This window comes from Magnolia sinica, chromosome 10 (genome assembly GCF_029962835.1).
Source record: "Magnolia sinica isolate HGM2019 chromosome 10, MsV1, whole genome shotgun sequence".
Classification (NCBI taxonomy): Eukaryota; Viridiplantae; Streptophyta; class Magnoliopsida; order Magnoliales; family Magnoliaceae; genus Magnolia; species Magnolia sinica.
Genome location: NC_080582.1, coordinates 84,545,396 through 84,563,541, shown reverse-complemented (window position 1 = coordinate 84,563,541; position 18,146 = coordinate 84,545,396). Strand labels below are relative to the sequence as shown.

General features: G+C 39.0%; 1 long non-coding RNA gene across 2 annotated transcripts; it reads right to left on the bottom strand.

Moving 5' to 3' along the window:
• Nucleotides 1-548: 548 nt before the first annotated feature.
• LOC131217243 (uncharacterized) lies at nucleotides 549-10,820 on the bottom strand. 2 transcript variants are annotated; one of them, XR_009157237.1, is made up of 6 exons: nucleotides 10,781-10,820; nucleotides 7,777-7,853; nucleotides 7,405-7,472; nucleotides 2,904-3,003; nucleotides 1,467-1,664; nucleotides 549-1,005 (listed from the first exon to the last, which is right to left on the bottom strand). It is a non-coding gene; the product is annotated as an uncharacterized LOC131217243 (long non-coding RNA). The 2 variants fall into 2 exon arrangements; XR_009157236.1 differs by having other exon boundaries at nucleotides 10,756-10,799.
• Nucleotides 10,821-18,146: the final 7,326 nt, after the last annotated feature.

The window sequence follows — 18,146 nt, the reverse complement described above, 5'->3', positions numbered from 1 at the left end:
CAGGCCATGCGAAAGATGGGCCATATCATACAAACCATCTGAGCTAGTCATTATGCAGCATATGCCTGTTCATTGACTCAAACCATTTATTGTCCATTAATTTCAGCATTGTAGCTTCCACAGTGAGCAAGCCATTCCGATGTTCTTCGTGGGGGATCTTTGTCATGCGGCCTGCCATTTTCATGGATCCATGTTCTACAAAAATGGCATGTTGGCAGGAAAGAATGCAGACTATCATTGGGGAGCAACAATGGGGCAAGGCTGCAGGTAAACCCAAGCTCGGCCCATTTATTTTTCAGGCCAAAAGTGAGGTGCATAGGCTCAGGAAGGAATACCTGTGCAGGTTCTGATACATCCATAAGCATTACCTCGACGGGCTCGCCAAAAAATCAGGTTGGCCATACTTGTGTGAGAAAAATGGATGGCTCAAATCCTAATTAATACACTTGGTCCACCTGATGAGCAGACATTGGTTTTTCTCTCACCACCCACAAGTGGCCCAAAAGCCACACACATGCACCACATCGCCTTCGCGTTCTCACAGGATCTTCTGAACAATGGCTGAGTCCATTTCACACAGTAGAACAATCTAATACCGATCGAAGAAAGTGCCACAAAGGTTGTAAGTTCTGCATTGCATAGACAAGCTGATTCCAAAGATTGCCACTAATGCAGATCATCGCCACTGCCAGCGTCGTTGTCACCATCATCATGCCTTCTTTTGGACTTGCAGCACTGGGCCGGGCTCAAATTACCTGACCATTGTCTTTGAACTGATCGCTGCACGTCCCATAAAGGAACAGAACACTAAGAAGATGTCATTCCCGATCACTAAAACCCTTTTGCTGGACTCGATGCTGCTATCACGATCACATATGAGAAATTATAGGTTCCTGATGCTGATGTACCAATCTGTACATGCAGGACCCCTCGGTTTGGTGATCCAGACCATTGATCTGATTAGACCAGACCATGGATAGGGTATGCCCCCAAAAAGAATAAATCCTGGATTGGCATATCATAAATGTTTGATGAGTGTCCAACAGACAGATGGTTAGCAATAATCCTGAAGGCCAAATATCTCTTTTGGCCATCCCCCAAGGTGGGGCCCATAGAGAACTGAAACATGAGCCCAAACCCAATTGACCAACCTGTGTTCAGCCTGGGTTGGGTCGGGTTGTCACAGTCCTCAGGTCAGGTTATAGTTGGAAAACACCAACCCAATTTGAGATCAGGTTGGGAAAATTACATGTATTTGGGTCAGGTCAGGTCGGGTTGGGCAGCGCAAGTTGGAATTCGGGTTGGGTTGGGTTGTTGGTTGGGTGCTCTTGAGGTGGGTCAGGCTCAGTTGACCCTCAACCCAACCTGACCCACCTGAGTTGCACCCTCACTAGGCACATCCCAGACTCATAATCGTATTTTGCAAAGCTTGGGATAAAAAAGGAAAGTGGGAACGGGCTTTTTACCTCCAAAGCATCAACGGGGATTCAAGTCACACGAATGAGCAGCACAACTGTGAAAAAGATGCACATCGTGAGAAAGATTATGCGGCACGTGAAGCATGTGATCTTGAAACTCTCGGAATAGATCTCTATGGCCCTTGCAATGGCATGACCCGTGCTTGCCAGGCTATGTTCCACTGCTCTCTCTGTAGAATCGACTATCTGATGAAACAAAACACAACTTAAATTTTCCCCGAGCAAGAATCAATAAGCAATTCAAAATATACATTGATTTAATGGTAGAAAGCGCCACACAATGCTTGGCATGAAAGTTTCTATAGAATGCTTGGGTTTTCAGTTTTTACAATGAGGTCTATGGTTCAAGGATCCAAGCCATGGCTCTGGCCTTGTTTTGGTTGAATGTGGACCGTTGCTGTGTATTCTTTCTAAACTATTTATTTGAGGGACACATACTGAAGATTTTCCCATGTGGGAGATGTTTGGTTCACCCACTATCTAGAATGGGTTCAATCATATAAACAGTATGGATCATTGAACCATCTGGCACAAATTGCATTTTGCGGATTATAGGCTTCCTCCATACAACTACAAACTCTCGAGCAATCCAATTGGCTTCAAAATCCAAAGCATCTATGCATCTAAAACCCTGACTGTATTAACATTTTAAAACTCAATAAAGAAATTTATTTTTTTTAAAAAAAAAATCACCAGTAAAAGTGAATTGGGTCGTGTAAGAAACTCAGTTCTTCTAAAACCCAAGAAATCTTGACCAACTAATAGAAAAACCCGATCAAGTATTCAAGAAGCTCAAATCTAGTACTCAAACAAAAAATTGTGACACCAGCTTTAAATTTGAAAAGACCAGATAGAGAATTTGCTAGAGTTCTGAATCAACTCAGATTCAGACCCTCATCAGTTTTGAGCCAACTTGGTGTTTTGAAACCTTGATTAGGGGTGCAACTCAGGTATATTGGGTCAGGGTCAACCCAAACCCGACCCAACCAGCAGCCTGACCCAACCCAACCCAAAACTCCTCTATACTTTACCCGACTGGACCGACCAGACCCAAATACATGTGATTATTCCCAACCCGACTTTACCCAGCTGAATTTGCTCAACCCAAACCCAATCCAATCCCAAATCGAGTTGGCGTTTTCCAGAAATTAGGTGGGTTCAACCTGAACCAAAGTTGTAGCCCTAACCTTGACGGGTGTGACTCATGTATCCAATGCCCATTATTACAGAAACAATTCCTAGCTTTTGCTTTACTTTCCAAATCTTGTGAGAGATTGAAAGCAGTTGGAAAAAAATGAGAAATCAATCAAAACAGTATCCAGAGAGTGGAAATAAGCACCCCAAACATCCCCTTATCATGGGCATCTCAGCTGTTTATGATTTTATGAAATGAGGCAAGATTTTTTAGCAAATTACAACGCTTACCTTCTCAGTGTCTTGCAAGGATTGATGCATCATGAGGCTACTCTCCTTCAGATGCTTTGCTAACCTAACCATTTCATCTATCAAATCCTCTTGAAGCTTTCTGTTGAATGAGAAGACAAATGATAAGAATCTAAGACAGCAATCTTTCTTCAAGTTCATTAGATGGTGTTGAGGAATCATAAGTCATTTGGATGCCTATAAGTTTTAAGTTGTGACTTTCAGCTGTAAGTCACATATTGGGAAGGACCTTCTCACCCCCAGCCCCATGAAGTTGCTTTGGCAGTTTTGCCTCTAAGTTGTTAAGTGACTTACAGGTGAATTTCCTCCCCAAACACCAACCATAAGTGACTTACCCATTAAGTCACTTTCTACTTACAAACTTACAGGCATCTAAACGACCATTAATATCCTGACTCATCAGCAGCACACGATTCCTTACACATGGGGCCATTCTTTGGTGATCTGATGGGCCCCACTGTTGATGGGATGCCCAGGATATCCCGGATTGGGATATCCCAAAACTTTTATTTATAGACAATAAATAAATATTTAAGAGGAAAAAATGGTCTATGCTCAGTGAAGAAAAGGCCAAATATCTAAAGGTTGGGATCTTCCAATCAAGAGATTGTTGGGGCACACGGCACACCCCATCCAAGGTGGGGCCCACGAGATCAACAGTTTTGGTTGCCAGACCATGCACCCGCTTGTACAGAATCATGAGCATCAGCAATGAGAACGCAATCACTCTGTCCAGCACCTTACAATTCCTCATGGTTTTTAAGGAACAGGTGCGGATGTAGAATACATAGGATAAGTGAGGACTAGACTCCAAACCAAGGCCTGATCTTGTCACCCTACGGTTTTTCTTCAAAAGAATTGTGGATTTGCAGTTTTGCAAGATGATCCAATTGGGAGGAGGGAATGGCTTCTCAAGGTTTGGTTTCAGCAATATCTTTCAGGCAGGCCAGTCAGGAGTGACTGATCCTCCCACAGCTGAAGCAAACTTGTGAAAGCAATTCATAAACAAAGTGTTGCCAGAATTGGCCTTTAGGCATTTGGATATCAACTCCCTTAACCTAGGGCTGTCAATGGGTCAGGTAGGTTCGGGTCCTATGGTCCCCGTACAGGCTAACCGGGTTTGGGTCTTCTGGGTCTGGGTCTAGTTCTTGAAGACCCCAGACTCAAATCTGATCAGGTTCGGGTACCCATTGGGTCTGTGGATCTAGGTTCAAGTTGAGTTTGCCATTTGGCCCACCCGATGGATGGATTAGATCACACACGCAACCACCACTTTAAATGTTGATGGTGTGTAAACGGACTCTCTTTACATTCGTGAGGCTTAGGAGAACTCATTTCTTTTGCTAGAATAATCAATACATATTAAACATATATAATTCTACTATTAAAACCAATTGGACCCAACCCGAACTTAATCAGATCTGTCCTAACTTTAACCAGGTCCATGTGATGGACCCAACCAAAAGCCAACTAGATGCGGTTCAATTTTTTATACTCCCAAAATTCCTAAGGGAGATCGTATAACCGTATCCAGAACGGTGCTTTTGGGAAATACACCTGGGAGGCTTTAAAGTTCAGTTCCCATGGATGGAGTGGAAGCATTTGATTTACCGCTTGCCGCAGTCCCACGAGATACGCCTCCATTAAATCTTCTTCCTCCAAATAATAATAATAAATAAATAAATAAAACGGCATAAAACCCTTGGGAAGAGAAATAATATGAAATTTTCCTTTAGTTCCACAACAGGATTGGAGATCTTTTACGAATATGAGATTCATGGGGCAACCAAAAATTGGCCCAACCAAATAGCCACTCATCATCATCATAGTCATCATCTAATCCTTAATCACCATTAGTTGGGGATGGCTATCCAAATCACCTCCCATCATTCCACTCTATTAAGGACCATATCATCAGTTAAACCATGAGTCGTCAAATCTTTTCTTAATACCTCCAGCCATTGTTTTAAATAGCAAATAGCGTGTAGCATAGCGTTCACCCCTCTTAAGCGTGAGGCATAAGCTACATGGCAGGTAGCATAAGCTATACACTACCTCTAGATTTTTAATGAAGGGTGTGCTTGGTTGCACCAATTTCATGATAATTTGCACTAAATTAGACTCATAACTAATGAAATTTAACCAAATTTCATGATACTTGGTGCAATCAAATGCAACCCAATGTAATAGGAAAGGGTAATGATTAAGTATAAAGGTAAAGAAAGAGCAATGAAACTGATTTATACTGTCACTTGCGTTATTTTTACTAAAATATTGGAAAGATTAACTGATTTTTATTGAAAATAGGGGGGAAAAAATGTAATAAATTATTCAAACATTATTTGATTATAATGTTGTAGTGAAAAATAACTTGTAACGAGAGCTACGCGGCGTGTAGCGTAGTCTATATAGCGTCTAGCCTATGCAAATTATCAAGTAGCATAGGCTACACGTGACTTGAGCTATTTTTATGAGCTACATAGCGTTAAGGCTTAGCTACAGTAGCATAAGCTACACACTACCTAGCGTAGATATTTAAACCAGTAAGTGACTGAGCTACCTCCCCCCTCAAGCAGCTAAACCTCCAAATCCTAGGATATAGATATCGAACTGAAATGTCATTATGGTAAAAAGTGGGCAAGGAATTACAGAAATCAATTGTTTGCAATTACTCAAACACGTGTATGCTCAGCATCTCATGTCAGACCCAACATGATTCCAATAATGGTACCGGATACTCTAGGATACTTGTGAGAAATGCTTTTAATTGAATCCCATCATATGTGGATTCTTTATTTCTGATATTCTAACAATTGTGTTGCTTTTTTCTGTCAATATATTTGTGTGTACTGTAAAAAATGTGAGCGCTAACAATTTCATTAAATTTAGCATGGAAAGGCACAAATCACTACACTGTTTAGAAAAACTAACTGTTTGGTAGATGCCTAAAAATGAGTGGCTCTCATTTTAGTCAACAGAAATTACGTATTAGAGATCTTGATCTTTAATACATTATTAATGTTAACTAGAATGAGATGAACTCATTTTAGGGGTCTACCCAACAGGGACAGGGCCTAAAATTTATAGGATGGGTCTATCCTGTTACAGATGGAATACCCATATCCTTATCCTGGATTTTCAAGAAATGGTAAATCACATCCCCTGTACATCCCCTGTAACTGTGTTCAAATCACTATTCGCATCTAGCAATCAAGGGCAATTTCCCTCCAAGTTATATAACCCAGTCATATAAAAGTAGAGCATTTTTTCAACCTAAAACTAAATTTTAAGTGTAGGACCATACCCATGACACTAACTTGCCATCCTTGGGTAACAAAGCCCAGTAAGACACAAGTTTGGGTAACATATCCTACAAGGATAACAAGATCACTTGAAAATGCTGTGCTGGTTGACATTTTTAGTTCTTCAACCATCAGGAACTACTAAGTTCTATTGGTACACCCATTGGACCTAATATTACCAATTACAATATATAAAAAAATGACTCATCTACAAGACACAACTCAAGATTCCTCGTGGCGATTGGAGATGGAACAATTCTCAGGCACATCTCCGTACCTCAAAGACATTTGGGATGCACATCTCAATCCAAGGACAAGCTCCAACATTCCCGTGAAAGGAATATCCTCCCATATTCTTTTCAAGTTATTAGATTCTCAAGGACACTAGGACCTACCAAACGCATATCTTGAAGTAAACATTAGAGGACTTTTTTATGGGTGAAAGTATATTCACTTGATAACAAATAGTCATTTGCGGATAGGTATCATCACATAATAGTGCTTAAGAACCATTAAAAAAAACTCTCTCAAGATTTATGAATATATAATGCCAAAATTACATATATGAGGTAGATAAAAATCACAGACAGTCAAAAGAGATTTTCTCAAAGCAACTCAAAAAACCCGTCAAGAGAGCATGAGAAAACTAACAAACTAATTGAAGATGCATGTGTATTGACTCAAAACAAGTACATGGCAAGGGGAATCTGACTACTTAATTAAAACAAAGCATTGTGATGGTACTTTTTATTACTTGGCAGATATTGAACACAACCCTACAATGTGTGTGGATGCTTCATTCTTAGCAGTTTACAGCCCTCCATTCCTCTACTCACACATGTTGTCCTCTAGGGCGTGTGTCTTATAGTTGGGATGGGAGTCAACATTCAGTAGGACTATGTTGCAATGAGAGTGGTGCTAATGTGAGCCTTTGTTATGGCAAATGCCAAGAACCCGAGTAAAAGAGGTTGTTCACTGTCCAGTGGCAGCTGATCATAAAACTCTTGCCAATCTACCATTTAAAAGCGAATCTTACATTGTTGGGAGAAAGGCAAAGACGATCACGTCAGTACATAATTGCTTTGCATGGTCCACACAACCGTTGAGGAAAGAAACATGCATGTGCATTGCTCCACGGAAGAAGGAAGAAAATTACAAGAATGCAAAAGGATTATGCAGACCTTGGTAGGCGCTCTAGTTATTTATCTGCCACCAGCTGTTCTAGCTGTTCACGCGACGTAGCAACATACTGCATGGTTCAATTACATAGATTAGGATATAAAACTCATCCAGTATGACATAACCATTGCATGCTAAAATTCTTCAATCACAGACTGACAAGTCCCATAAGCCGTGAAACCACAAAAAGTCTACATGTGAGATTCGAGATTACCAACTATTATTCCTGACTAAGGGTAAATTTTGGTGTTAGCATTTCCAAAGGTCGATATGATACACTAGCATCTAACCATAGTTGAGATAAAAATGGGAGCTTTCCACTATCTTATCCCACCCATGTTTCAAGGAAAAATGAGCATAAAACACAAGCTCACCTGATTTTTTTGCTGAGGAGCAGCATTGAGCAACCTCCTCAAGTTCACTTCAATCTTGCTGAATCCCATGACAAAACCTATCAAAATGGAACAAATGAGTGAACTTTATTTACCATAGGCCATAGTGACTCCCAAACCACTACATTAGCATGAACAGTCACTAATAACAATAACCAACAGAAGTAACCACTCATGTTTGGTCCCATAAATTTGAAACTCTTCTTACTAAATAAACACTATTGTCATGGTGACTATTCTTTTTTGGTCCTCTAAACTTGAGTCCTATAAATGCGGTAGGACACTTGATATGCTTAAATAATTGAAGTGACAACTGAAGAGCAGATTAAAGCAGTTTTCGACTCTAAAGGCTTGTTCACTTACCGAGGATGGGGACATAGGATTGATTGGCGAAATAGGATTGATGAAACCAACCCCACATAGCTAAGATGAGGTTATGATGATGATTATTATTAGTAAGTGATTATCGTGGAAAGAACCAAAGAGCTTAGTTCCTAAAGCCACAAAGAAACCATGCAAAAACACATACACCATAGAAATGTCACCCAAGTAAGTCAACTGAAACCATAGAATCACACATCCCATTTGTGAACAAAACGTAGCCCGAAAACCATACCAATTGTATGTTCCTCACAGTTCAAGTGGTGGCCATCAACGGATAGTTGAAAGGGTAAAAATTGGTCAACCGTCCAAGTTCAACAAGAAAATTCAAATGGTTAATGCTTAAGATCGTCAGCTCGGCGACTTTGGTATATGATCCATCCACAGGAGAGTCCATGACTGAGATGAATCATTGAAAGCGAGTTGCTACTCTCATGGTCCCTTGCAGTGTAGCAGACTTATGTTGCAATTTAATGAGATGCAGGTATGTGTGCAAAGAAGCATTACAAGATCCTCTGCCAAGGCTATGCACGACATACTCGGGATTCATATGGATAATGGATGCATGCATAGTTGTGTCCATCACAGGCTATCTAGGGCAGATAGGCTGCCCATGGTTTGTCTAACATGTTTATGCATGGGAAGTTGGGAACCGAGAAAAATAAAGACAATGTCCCCAAAACTGATTGTTAACAAGGGCAGTATGTCAATTAAAAAGGTGGAATAAAGGTGGAGAAGATCATCCCTAGTTTGGTGCATGTGGGAACACAATGTTCCGTAAGCATGCATTACATGTGCCATCATCAATGTGCAAGCACCCGCCAACATCAATCTTCAAGTGCCCTACTATTGTGCGGGATGCCTTGGATTCTGCCAATCTGTTATGTAGAGAAGCCCTATCTCGGTTCGACGGAGGTCTTTTTCGGTTCAACCGAAAATTGGGTGGTCTCTCAATTTGCACGTTGTGAAGATTTGCACATTTTCGGTTCAACCGAAAAGTGCAGTCGGGCTGGTTCAGTTCGACCGAAGGTTATATCTAGTCCGATTGAACATGTTACGCAAATTTGCACAAATTGGAGTATTTAAGTCCTATCACGATTAGGGCTTGTAATTTAACGAGTGTTCTCTTTAAGTGCAAGGGTTTGCAAGGTGAGAAGATACTAAACACTTGAAAGGGCTTGGGAATGGATTTTCTCAAGGGACTAGGGTTTTCCTTTGTGTGCATCGCAAGGAGAGATCTAAATTTCATCTGTAATCGAAGAAGGTGAGTGGTGTAATCCCTGAGGGTTTGATTATAGTGGATTTTTGTCGTTTTGCGCAGTAAGTTTTTCCCGCAAGGGTTTTACATGCTAAATATCCTGTGTTTTGTAGTTACTTGCTTTATTGTTTGGCTATTATGTTTTATCTTCGTTGTACATGCTTCCACAAAGTGCACAGATTAACGGTAGTATTATATCCGAATTTCTAATACCTAAGGTTGATCCGGGTTTGTTGATGGTTCAGAATTTCAACACCCGCATATGCTACCACATGTGTCAACGTGCACATGCACCCATTACATGTGTTGCCACCATCCATCTTTAAGCTCCCCACATGCCATAGTCCATCTTTACTCCAAAAGATATCCTAGAACGTGATATCCTCGCCGCATATCTTGGAATTGTTTTCAGTAGAATGTGGGCCGTTCCTATATTTCTCCTATTAGTTGTCTATTTGTAGGCCACAAACCAAAAGGTTAGGCTTGTCTTGTCGAGGATACTTTTAGGGCCGGTTTGGATACCACCAAATAAGTTACTTTTTCTACTTACAGTAGTAGATAAGTGACTTATTTCAGATAAGTAAGTTTGATTTATGATTAGTTATAAGTAACTTTTTTACTTAAAAGTACATAATCAATTCAGTTAATTTTTTTAGCTTTTCTACTTTTCATAAGTCGCTGAAGAGAGGCATCACAAGAGACGAAAGAGAGGAGAAGCTGATAAGTATGTTGTTTGCCAAACATACTTATCTTCTTAATAAGTAGAAACTAAGATAAACTACTTGTGGAATAAGTAGCTTATCTTAAGCAACTTAACATCCAAACGGGGAGTGGTCCATCAACTGAATGAAATTACAGACCAACGTTCTGGATTACCAAACTATGGGCCCCCAATAGTCAAGAACTAAAACCCGAGTATACCAATGCTCTCGCGTCAAGGCGGAAAGGGATCCTAAAGAATCCAATAATCTCCAACCATTAAAAAAAAATCATAAATACCAATGTTCCCTGCAATATATTATAAAAAGTTGCGCAAAATATCAAGAAATTACATGATATTTTGCACAAAATTAGAATGATTAATCATGATATTTGGTGGAACCAAACGAACCCTGAGACATCCAGAAAACAAAATTAAAAAAAAAAAAAAAAAAAACCGAAACTAGCAAAAATAAAAATGATAATAGGGAGACGATCTTTACATTTTACATCCACTATCAGTGATTTGCGGACACTAATTAACCATTTCAGGAATTGGAGCGGTGTAGAAGTGTAGGCAAATCAAAAAGGGTGGGTGAAAATTTAAATTCCTTGATAATTACATGAGTGGAGGAAGCAAATACATACTTCATCTGAGGCGCGAAATCGAGGCTTTGGGAGAGAGAGAGAGACAGAGAGAGAGAGAATGGGATTACAGACGGGAGTTTATTACAGGGAGTTCACTGCAGCACAAAACCTTGTGTGGCCCACCGCGACGTGCGTGTAAAATCCACTGGAAACGGATTGGCTACTCCCCCTAACACCAGCCAATGGCTGGTGGCCGGTGCTCTGTGGGCCCCACCATGATGTATGTGTTTCATCCATGCTGTCCATCTATTTTTACAGATCATTTTACAATATGAGACCAAAAATGAGATATATCCCAATCTCAAGCGGACCACATTACAAGAAAGAGTGTTAAATGAGTGTGAACCATTAAAAACACTTTGGGGGCTATAAAAGTTTTGGATCAAGCTGATTTTTGTTTTTTCCCTTCATCTGGGCCTGTATGACCTAATCAACAGATTGGATATCAAATAAACAGTACAGTGGGCCTTAGGAGGATTTTAATGGTGGATCTCCAATCGCTATTGTTGTCATGTGGTGTGGACCACGTGAGATTTATATACCGCTAATTTTTTAGATCAAGTCTAAAATGATATTTAAAAATGTATGAACGGAATGGATGAAACACATACATCATGGTAGGGTCCACAAAGCACCGACCATCAGCCACGGGGCTGGTGTCAGGTGGAGTAGCCAATCCGTTTCCCTTTGGGATTAGGTTGATATTTGTATTTTCACAACACGTGGCTTTTTTAATTCAAGATGGTTGAATCAAAACCGTCCAAATTACAAGCCTTAGATGTTATTGGTTGATGTGCGGTGGACGGTGAGATGAAACGTTGTTATTGGTACCATTGGCAAACAAATGTTCGTCGATAAAAGGGTTTTGAGTCATGACCTGTGTCGTGGGTCCCATCATTTGAATGTTTAGTTTGGGTTTGTTGGGTGTGGAATTTTGGGTGGTTGCCTGTGAACCGTCTATTGATCTGGTGGGCCCTCGTTTAGCTGACAAGTGGCGAGCCTGATGACCAGCTTGATTTTCCAGGGACAATATACGTGGTGGGACCCACCCGATGAAGAGGAGAACGGGTAGATTGCGTCCTACCCCTGGCCGGGAACGGGCATATTTGTGTAGGAGCCCACCATGATGTATCTCTTTATCCACGCCGTCCATCCCTTTTTGCCTCATTTTTGGGATCATTCCTTAAAATGATCCAAGAAAAGGGATGGACGGTGTGGATAAATAGATACATTATGGTGGCCCCCACATAGATATGCCCATTTCCTGAAGGAGACAGGCGGGGTGGGACACAATCGGCTTCTGATTTCAAATGATCAGCGATAACATTCCTGGGTGGATCGTGTAGTGAGGAACTCACCTATGGCGCGGTGAGTAAACTCTCTCGGCTACATTACGATACATGTGTTTTATCCGCTTTCTTCATCTATTTTCCAACTCATTTGAAGGAAATAAGTTTTATTAGAACCGGTGGAAACACATATAGTAGAATTTAGTAAAGTAATCATAATCACATAAACAAACCTAATAAAAAGACAACTCAAATTGTATGTGAAAAACCAATGCGATAAAATGAGAATAGTAGACTATAAAAGTAAAATTACAAGAGATGATAGACTATAGAAGTAAAATAAACTATGATGTTTATTTTTCATCAAAACCCGTTTACAAGGTTGCTAATAATTGCACGAAGGGAAAACTGAAATATCAACTAGATTCAAAACCTGTGGCCCTAAAACGTTATTATAGTGAGTATTCAACACCCACCGTTTTCTATGAGGTGTCTTTATACCGGCCTCATATCAAGACTCACTCCCTGTCCCGAGCCAGCGTAACAGATGAACATACGTTGAGGTTACATGCAATGGGATGCGTGTGCCACACACATGAAGTTTTGTTCGAAGCCAATGGAGATGCAAATATGAATCCATTTCATCCACAAACTTCTCAATATCATAACAAGACAGGAGTCTGCATATCCAAAACTTAGTGGGCCACGCCATACAAAACAATGAGAACGGAAACAACAGCTGTTGAAACCTTCATAGAGCCGACCATGATGTTTGCATGCCATCCAAACCGTTCATCTGGTTTGTTTACACCCATTTTCAACACATTTGACGTGGACCATTGAAAGGCCACCATTTGTTGACACTGCATAGTTAGTGCTAGTGAAAATCCTACTCACACTTAGGTCTCTTCAGTTGACGTTACACATTTAGTTATTAATGCGGAGGCATGGACTCATATGCATACCTTTAAAGGAGCGGATTGATGGATGCCACATGGCTACATATTAATGTGTTAATTAATGCGATAGTATGCCCAACATGCCTATAAAAGACGAGAATGTATCCCATTATAAAATTAGCTATGAGATGCTCGGTGAGGCCACATCTTACAATTTTTCTAAAATGGGAGATTTTTCTAGAGACGTTCGAAGAGTCTGTAATGCTTAAAAAGGTTTCGAATGTTCAAAGATTGAACCCTTATCCAAGCAAATTCAATTATGGTTCGAACTGAAATCAAGAAAATGGACAACGGCCATATTTGATCCCAGGTCATACATTAATCACAATAAAAGAATGAAGGACTTGATGTCCTTGATGATCTAATCTTGTGGCAACGCTTCAATTAGAATTAGGATCTAATGGATCCAGACCATTTATCTCCTCTAGCACTCCAAACCATCAAGGAATGAGACCGAATGTTGAATGCAGGAAGTAAGCCATCAGATGAGTGGCCATGATCGATTTGAAGTATGGGATTAACCCATGAGGTTTCCTGAATAAATCTTGAATCTGGTTAGCAAGTCGCAAAAATCTTCCATAAATAGATCAACTATGAGAAAAAGATTCAAGAAGCCATCAGTTCTGAATTTATTTGGAGTCCTCTATTTGGAATGCATGCCATAAACATGAATGATTCAGGATCAATAGTGAAACTCATAGAGAGTTTTACTTTTACTACCTCGACGAGCTATAAAAGGATCATGCGAAGACTAGCTCGAGGCCCTATGTAAAACACATCTATTTACTTTTCAATTTATCTTTAATTTATTATCTTTTAACTTAGCTTATCCTAACTTTAACATAAATCGTTACAAACTACCGTCCACCACTGTAATACCATCGGTTTATATTAAATATCATCAACCCTAAGTTGATGAATTTCGATTAACTAAGTTCTTACTTATGCAATCACTCCTATTTGTTCACTTAATACTGGCAATTCACTTCAATCGTCTATTCTAATAGATGGGTCATGTATTTACCTATCGATTGTTTATTATTCTACACTATCTTTAATACTTTGATCATTGTAACAAGTCACCTATTCAAATAATGAAATTGACATTGTTCAATAATTTTTATTTGTTCATTTTTATTATTTTAAATAGTTTATTGAGAAGTATGAGTAAAGAATAAATCCTTAACAATCAATTTCAAATTTTATATAATTTATTTTTTATTTTCTTATTTTTTTCCTCACAAATTCAAGGAGTATGTGTGGATTTGGAACAGTTAATCCCCAGAGACCGCTCGACCTCACATACTTCTTGCGTCAATCACATATAAAGCCTTATGTTTGATTGAATTCGCATAACAGGGTTATTACCATTGCGATAAACAGTAGGAACAAGTATAACCCAGCCTAGCCCACCTGACTTCTGGATCTGTATGGTTTATGAACACCTGTCTTACTGTGATATCGAGAAACTGATGGACGGATCGGATTTATCCCGGGTATCTTTGTGGACCCGCCCACAAAGCTTCCGACCACAGGAACTACGTTGGAGGGCAACATGCAATTCCCATCAGCAATCCGCGTTCCGAAAGCAGGGGGTCGTTTGATATTAGGCAGATCTCTTGATACGCAGACACTTCAAAAAGCATACACGTGGCATACGTAAGCTCAAATTAAGTTGTAAAACCAATTGTTTCCAAGTCACCTGTCAAAAATTAAAAAATAAGAATACTTCTCTAAAAATTAAAGATTGGTTGAGAAATCCTAATCTCAGATTTACGTCACATCACATGTATGTTGAAATAAGACGTTGGATCATATTCATTTTTAACCGTCCAAAAATGTCTATTAATCAAAGGTGATAATCAAATAACCGTGTCTTTTTACTTCTTATAACATCTCAATCGCCTACATAGTTTGAACGGTTTCATTTGAATATTGATATGCCACGTTTGCAATTTCTAACTAATTTACAAGTGCCTCTTATATCCATCAAAATCCGCCAGAGTATTAACTAACAAAGTTTTATTTTTTAATTATTATTATTGTTATTAAGAACTTCCAAAACAGAAAAACTAAACTTTAATGCTCTGTCTGATGGACAATACACAGGCTGCTGAAAGTTACTTAAAATTTGTAAATTTTTTATACAAGTAAATGTAATTTAAATTAAAACGCCTAATTTATGTGTAAGTATTTAGATGTATCACGGATGCTTATTTTATTAACCAAACAGCAGATTAGTGGACATTTTATTGGACGGTTAATATTGAATGAAAAATAACCAATGATGTTAATTCGAGAAAAATAATATGCACGAGTGGATTGGGCTGTTGAAATATTTTGTTCGGTGATACAACTTAAGTAGAGTGGTTTCTGCAAATCAGGCGGTTTAATTTGAGTTAAGATATGCCACGATGTAATATTTCTCAGTGCCTGAGTATCAAAAGTCACATGCAGCCATAGTATTAATGGAGTGGATCAGGTGTTACCCGGGAGACATGCTAGTGGGTGTTACTCGGAAGCGGATTGGCTGGTGTACCACACACTATCCATCTAGCTGGTGTGTTGACGTCACCAAGTTCCGTGGGTTCCATTATGAGGTATGTGTTATATCTAAACCGATCCATCTATTTGGCGAGCTAGTTGTAAGGCTTGAGCACAACAATAGAACAGATCTAAAGACCAGGAAGACCACATTGCAAAAAGCAATGGTGGATTGAATGTCTACCATTAAAACCCTTCTGAGGCCACATAAGTTTTAGATCAATACAATATATGTTTTTATTCTTAATTCAGGTCTTTGTGACCTTGTGAACAGATTAGATGGGCCCTACATTGAAAGTCATTTTCTCATTGCTATTTGTGGTGTGGTCTACTTAAAACTTTAGATAAAGATTTATTTTCGGGCTCATTCTCCAATCATGATATCAAAAAATAGATGAACGGGTGTCGTATAATAAATACATCATTTTGGGCCCATTCTCCAATCATGATATCAAAAAATAGATGAACGGTGTGGTATAATAAATGCATCATTTTGGGGTCATGTAACTTTGATCTCCCTTGAACAGTTGAGAAATTCAGCTGCCTACTGAGATACTCAGTACTCTTTTATCATGCTGAGTAAACTCAATTGGGCATACCTTGAATGTATATAATTTATCCATGTCGTTTGTTCGTTTTTCTATTTAATTTGAGAGGTTGAGTCGAAAACTAAAGCTTATCCAAAGATCAAGTGGATCATACCATGAAAAACAGTGGGATAATGCTCTACATGGTTGAAACCTTTCTAAGCCCCATGGTGATGTTTATTTGCGAAAACACAAATACAAGCTTGATCTAAAACTTTTGTGGCCCTTGGTTAGTTTTCAACTATAAACGCTCAATTCAATCATTTTCCTTGGTGTGGTCCTCTGAACATTTGACGTGCCTTTTATCTAATAAAATGATAGACAAAGTACATAAATCATGGTAGACCTAGCAGAATTTACTTGGTACACTGAGGGTAGTGAATTGCAGTACGCAATCGGCTTCCAACCATTGGTACAACTCAGGTGCTCGGTTTGTCTCAGTGCTCGTCTTACACGACACGTGCCACACCAGCTATATGGCCGATGTGGAGATTTTTCCTACCGTACGAATTACTTATGAGCCACGCACCTTACTAAGACCTCCCATACTTAATTTTCAAGAATATTTGCCTATTGTACAGATGCACTTTTACTAGATCAAAATGCCCCTGCTTTTTGAAAAATGAGCTGGATTTCCTATAGCTATGGACTATAACCATAGCAATAACTGTAGCTATTGAAATGCCATACTTTATCAAATGTGATTTTTGAAAGCTTAAGCTCTAAAGCTACTGAGTATAACCGTAGCCATTGAAATTGACGGCGAATTAATTAAATGAATTTTCAACCATCTTCTTGATAAAATCTTAAAAAATAACCAGGTTAGTTGGCTAAAATAGCTTCTCCTACCATAAAATTATATATGGTATGCCAAGTAACTCATTTTGGTTTAAGAGATATGCTTATTAGATGAATAAAAGAGAGAGATTTTTTTTTATATATATATATATATATATATATATATATATATATATATATATATATATGCATATTTATTATATATACATATTTATATAAATATGTATCAGAGAAAATGTAAAGAAAAAGGTTTTCTATATATAAAAAAAATTTGCACAGACTGTTGTGGCAGACTATGCCAATTTAATTATTTAATTATTTATTTTTAATTTTTGCTGTTATAATCCCCAACTACTTTTGTTGGTCCCATTACAAGGTATGTGTTATATCCAAACTATCCATCTATTTGGCGAACTCATATTAAGGCTTGAGATGAAAAATAAGACATATCTAACTATCAAGTGGACCACATTGTAAAAGGCAGCAGGGATTGAACATCTACCATTGAAACCCTTTTAGTGGTCACAGAATTTTAGATCATTATGAAATTTATTTTTCCTCTTCATCCAGGTCTTTGTGACCTTATGAATAGATTGGATGAAAAATAAATATTACGGTGGGCCCTACAAAATTTTTAACAGTGAAAATCAATTTTCCCAAAATCAATTTTTTGATATATTTCTTTTTTTTATAATAGTTCAAAATGATCTCGAGATATGGATGAAGGTTGTGGATATAATAAATATATACTTGTTAGTACAAGCCCACCCAGAGATCCATAGCTCAATTGGCTGACTGGGTGGGGATACCTCGTTTCAACACTTGAAGTCTTGGTATTGATCCCTGCGGGGGTGGCTAACTTGGAGTGTGTGTACTGACATGGGCTTATACTAACAAGCTAACTCAGAAAAAAAAAAAAAAAAAAAAAACCGTAGGGCCCATGTAACTCTTTGATCTCTTTTGAACTGTGAGTATAACTCGGAGTTCGAGGAGCGTCAGTGCTCGTCCATGCACACCGGCCAATCTTGGTCCGGTGAAAAGTTGTCCGCACACCAGGTGCGTTGTTTGGTATAGCAAGTTTGGACGGGCGTGGCAAGGTTGTTGGCTTGAAGGTGAGGCGTACGGTAGAAAAAAGCTCACCGATGTGTGGTACACCATCCCATCTGGATCTTGTTACTCTGGCCACTTT